At 37.7% G+C, this 6,000-nt stretch overlaps 1 long non-coding RNA gene across 1 annotated transcript; it reads right to left on the reverse strand.

Annotated features, from left to right (window-relative positions):
• Nucleotides 1-3,341: 3,341 nt before the first annotated feature.
• Nucleotides 3,342-5,504, reverse strand: LOC123728951 (uncharacterized). The gene is made up of 3 exons (XR_006760636.1): nt 5,216-5,504; nt 3,758-4,324; nt 3,342-3,657 (listed from the first exon to the last, which is right to left on the reverse strand). It is a non-coding gene; the product is annotated as an uncharacterized lncRNA (long non-coding RNA).
• Between the last annotated feature and the right edge of the window lie 496 nt (nt 5,505-6,000).

The following is a 6,000-nucleotide window of genomic DNA, read 5'->3' on the forward strand; positions in this document are numbered from 1 at the left end:
TGTTAGGCATTGATGTTTATGGTTAGGTACATTGGTGCAACGACAGTACTTTGTTCGCAAATGCGCTTGTTAAATCAACACCCGTTTGTCGAAGTAGGCTGTGATTCAATGAAAATTAACAGGCACCGCATCGATTATATGCAACGCAGGACACGTTAGATAAACTAGTAATATCATCAACCATGTGTAGTTAACTAGTGATTATGTTAAGATTGATAGTTTTTTATAAGTCTAATGCTAGCTAACAACTTACCTTTGCTTCTTGCTGCCCTCGCGTAACAGGTAGTCAGCCTGTTAATCCTTGTGGAGTGCAATGTAAGGCAGGTGGTTAGAGCGTTGGACTGGTAACCGAAGGTTGCAAAAACGAATCCCCCCTGAACAAGGCAGTTAACCCCCGTTTCTAGGCCGTCATTGTAAATAAGAATGTGTTCTTAATTTGACTTGCCTAGTTATTAAATAAAGGTGTTTAAATTTTTTATTTTTAAATGGTGGCCAAAAATACCGATTACCGATTGTTATGAAAACTTGAAATCGGCCCTAATTAATCGGCCATTCCGATTAATCGGTCGACCTCTAGTTGATGGTGAAAAAAACACAAAATACTTTTACAATTTAGAGAGAAATTCTGAATTTACCTCTATTCATAAGCTTAATATAGATGGCAAAGAAAATGAAAACCCCAAAGGTATGTTTCAGAATTCTATGGAAATCTTTACACCAGTAATGCCTGTCCTACTAGTGACATATCTGCCTTTCTAGACTCTGTCAAATATTATGCAAAATTCATAGATGAAGTCATTAAAAAGTCTTGTGATACATTTTTTATTTCATTAATAGAAATAAATTCATCAGCAAGTTAAAAGATAACAAATCTCCAGGGAATGCTGGCCTTGATTCTATACATATTTTCAGGAGGATATTGTTGAATTTATATTTCATGTTTTTAAGGAGGCAATTGATTTAGGGGACCTGCCTGTTTCTATGACAGGCCTCAGTTCTGTAATCCCCAAACCAAACAAAGATCCTAGGATGTTAGAATATTGTAGACCAATCACATTAATGAACAATGGTGGAAAGATACTTGCATCCATCTTTGCAGAAAGACTTCAAGGTCTTGACCAAATCATTGATGATACCCAGTCTGGTTTTATGAAGGGCAGACATGCATGTAATAATATTCAACTAGTATTGAACTTAATAGACTACAATGAGCACATTATGGAAGATGGCTTTATTTTATTTGTAGACTTTTACAAGGCTTTTGATACAGTTGAACATTATTTACTTTTTGACTCTTAGATTTTTTGGTTTTGGTCAATATTTTCAAAGTGTAATTAAGGCACTTTACAATAATAGTAAGAGTTCTGTTACATTATCCCATGGAACTTCAGAGATTCGACATTAGATGTGGAACTAAACAAGGATGCCCAATTTCTCATTTTTTTTTATTGGTCACACAAGAAATAAGGATTGCATTAGGAATATAATCCCTAATTTAATATTCCAACAGATTGGTGGTCAAGAATTCTTACTCAAATGCAACTTTGATGTGGGTAAGATCCCTATTAAGCTTGCTAACTTTCATAAGTACTTCTAACTTGGAACCTCATGTACAAACATTTTTCACCACATAGATATACCATCTGGAATAATAAAGACAGAAAATACAAAAACAAGTCTTTGTTTTTCCACAACTGGTTTGACAACAGCATTATCTGGGCTAAACAATTATTGAATAATGATGGACAACTGTATGACCAAACCAAACACATTAATTAGTTCCAGTTTTTGTACTTCCTGGTTTGAATGGAATTACCAATGAACGGATGATACATGGACCACTACTGACTTCAACTTTGCCACGATTTGCTTAGCTAGATGCAGGTAGACTAAAGTCCCTGATAGGCCTACATCTAATTTCAGATAGCCTACAGTAGCCTAGGCAAGAAGTAAGCTGAATGATTTAGCAGCTTGCTTAGTTCAAATTGAGAGACTAATTTATCCAATATGAATAGCGAGGCAATTTCGAGGAACAGTGCATTCGGAAGGTATTCAGTCCCCTTGACTTTTTCCACATTTTGTTACGTTACCGCCTTCATCTAAAATGTATTAAATATATATAAATATATGGAATAGGCTACTGAGAATGGGGTCTTAATTTCAATCACTGAATCAAATAATATGTAGCAGAATTTGAAATGTTTTTTTTACATCGGATAAAAGTAGGTACTGAGAGCTACAAAATGATATCATACACTGCATTTTTTAGTAAAACTTGTAAAGTAATTCTGCTTTGAAAGTTGTTGAACTTGTAAATTGACTTTTGAGAAAAGGGCCTTGAATGTTTTAGTACCTACTGGAGAGCTCTGCTTTGTCTACACCCATTCAGCATTGTTCACACCCTCTTAAGCTAGCTCCACCCATCTCTTTAAGGATTCACATGTGAGGTCATGTGCTAAACAGTGAGTAGTGTAGTAAAGATTAAAAGTGGTAGTAGCCTACAATAAAGAACAATTCCAGGTAAACAGAAAGTGTCCAGATAAAATATTTTATAAATATTAGATGACGCTCACCCAGACACACTCGTCTAAATTGATGGGTCATGTGAAAAATGCTATAACCCCCAGCCACATCCAGTGGTGGAAAAAGTACTAAATAGTCATACTTTAGTAAAAATATAAATCATTTAAAATTCCTTATTAAACCAGACTGCACCATTTTTATTTATATTGATGGATAGCCATAATTTACAAACAAAGCATTTGTTTATTGAGTCTGCCAGATCAGATGCAGTATGGATGACCAGGGATGTTCTCTTGATAAGTGTGTGAATTGGACAATTTTCCTGTCAAAATGTACTTTTGGGTGTCAGGGAAAATTTACATGATTTTATTTCAGAATCTAATGAAGTAAAAGTAGGCAAAAATATAAATGGTAAAGTAATGTACAGATAACCCCCCAAAATATTTTAAAGTACTAAAGTACTTTAAAATATTTTAAAGTACTAAAGTACTTTACACCATTGCCCAAATGCCTTCACGCCAGTACATTAGCATACTTTATATACTGTTACACACGCACTTATCACATGGTAAGGCCATGCAACCTGAGTTGAAACCTGAGTGAGGTGCACATGTACATAAAGATGCATGCGCCATATGTGGTGGACACTTGATACAGTTACATGATATTGTTGTGGTATGTCACAAAATCATGTTACGACCACACATATCAATATTCATTTTATATATCAATATTTTGCTAAGTGGATGGGTCTCTACAGAAGGTGTAAACAGTACAGCCAAATGGTTAGTTGCATCGTAGCAATATCAGAAATAGTGTCAATATAAATAAAATAATATACAGTATGTACAAGAACAATATCAATAGATAGTGATAGACGAGGTAGTTATATGCATACAATCAGGGGTAAAGAGGCTGAGCAGCAGGATAGAAAAAATTGTAGCAGCAACATATGTTAGGAGAGAGTCATTTGAATAGAGGCACTGCAGATAGTGCTAATGACTGGTCCATCTGAACCACGCATGTTTCTGTCCTGACTTTGGTGCAGGGCATGTGATGTCCATATAATATTCTCAAAACTGTAAGTTTGTCTAGCTGTGTCCAGTCCAGGTGGTGCTTGTACAGGCAGACCATCTATGGGAGGAAGGATGGTCAGCATTGCACAACATCAATTCACCTCCCAAGTTTAGATAAGAAGAATAACCTCATACAATGCAATGAAAATGATTTTCACCTGAAGTGCTGGTACTGCTTGATCTGTGGCAGCGGCCTGAAGTACGAAGTCAAGTGTTGTTGCCGGCCATAGCTTTCCACCAGCACCGTATCATCCTCCAGTCCAACCAGCTGTGGGATGTTGACCCCTATCACAGTGCTGTACTTCACAACACCAGCAATCTCAGACAGTGTTCACTCTGGTCTTTCTGAAGCGCTGCTTGATGAGGCCGAAGCACCAGTCGGGGGCAAACTTGGTGTGGCCTTTGATCTTGGAAGTGAAGGTCCAGACTGTTTGCTGGTTCAGTAGGGGCCCCCTGAGACAGATTCCTTGTAGAGACGCCACACTGCTGCTTTTGTCACATGGGATGGCAGCAGCTTTCCACCAAAGAGTTTGTGTCCTGGGTGGTGTCCTGGTAATACTATTGCATTATCCTCTGCGTAGTTGTTGAAGTTCACCACTTGCTGCAAGTCCTCATGCTTCAGGTGTAACCTGTGCTTGCTTGGGCCAGCTCTCTTTTTGATGGGAGGCATTAGAACATTCTCCTTGTATGACTGGTGGGGTAGAGTCAGGCATGTTCTACTGATGCTGAAAGACAAATTCCAGATACAAATATTTTATAATTGTTATACAATAGATATGAAATGGCATTCTGAGATATCACTACACACAGTTCATACACGTAATGTTAGCTAGCCAGCCATCTAACGTTATCTAGCTAACAGCAAGCTTTAACTTGGTATTTTGTTTAGATGTGTAGCTATCTAAATAATGAACAATAAGCCCAATCCATAAAGTACTAGCAATACAAACCGATTGTCATAGCTAGCTAAAGTTCCAGGCTGTATCACATTCGGCTGTGATTGGGCGGTGCACAATAGGGCGCACAATTGGCCCAGCGTTGTCTGGGTTTGGCCGGGGTAGGCCATCATTGTAAACAAGAATTTGTTCTTAACTGACTTTCCTAGTTAAACAAAGGGTCAATAAAAATAAGTAAAATAAAAAAGTTAACCAAATAAGTTCAATGTTAGCTAGCTAACATTAGGCTATAATCTAACTAGCAATGTGAAATGGCATTCTGAGAAAACATCACTAACGTTGCACAGTTCATACACGTAAGTTAATGTTAGCTAGCATGCCAGCCATCTAACCTCAGCTAACGTTAGTTAGCTAACAGCAATCTTTAACTTGGGGTCTTTTGTTTAGACATGTAACGTTAACGTTAGCTAGCTAGCTAAACAATGAACTATAATCCCAAGCCTTAGAGGTACTAGCAATACAAACCGATTGTCATAGCTAGCTAAAGTTAACCAAATAGGTTCAATGTTAGCTAGCTAACATTAGGCAATAACTAGCAATCCGTACTGGCACTCTGAGAAAACATCACTAACATTACACACAGTTCATTGATCGCCGTTCCTTCCCCATCACTGTCATCAGAAGACTCTATAATGTCTTCTACAATACATTTTTTTTTACCTAAATCGGGGATTTCCTCATCGTCTGATTCAGTTTTCAGAGTCCGAGAGAGTCAGCATGGCATGATCGTCCTCCAGAAAGTAGTCCATCACAACTTTTTTTCACTGACCGTTGTCGATAGCGCCTGATAAATTCAGGGCGGCAATGTTACTGAGAGCAGTAGCAACATATTTGCAGTTCTCCATGGCTAACATAATATCTTTTGAAAAGCAACTGCAGTAGAAAGGATTATGTACGCATAACGAGCAGCTCATTTTATAGACACAAGATGTTACACCGTAGACCAATCTGAAACTCATCTCTTGGCATGTCCAGCCCACTCATTATCTCAGCCAATCATGGCTAGCAGGAAGGTTCCTTTATTTTTCTTTGGCTAAACCAACTAAGCTCGTAATTTAACAACTTTATTCGTATTTACAGATGGCATGAAAGTTCACATGTTCGAGAAGGCATTTCTGCCAAAAAACGCATTTTGATAAAACCTTTTTTATTTTTTTTTACATTCAAACGGCTCTCCTGTGAAGTCGTGACTTGCGACATACGCCTAGCTTCCTAAAATGGTTCACATATGGATATGAACGGAATATGCTTATCATCAACAGCCAGTGTAAAAAAGGCTGGCCCTCTCAGTCCGATTGGCCTTCAGGATGTTTACATTGCTGATGTGTGAATATCCTTGTTACCCTGTATTATTATTGCATTTGTTGATATGCTTTTATCAGAGCATATGTTTACACATCCTGCTGTTTTGTGTTCTTGCATTCCTATTTACAGTTGAAGCCGGA

This window comes from Salmo salar, chromosome ssa19, assembly GCF_905237065.1.
Source record: "Salmo salar chromosome ssa19, Ssal_v3.1, whole genome shotgun sequence".
Taxonomy (NCBI): domain Eukaryota; kingdom Metazoa; phylum Chordata; class Actinopteri; order Salmoniformes; family Salmonidae; genus Salmo; species Salmo salar.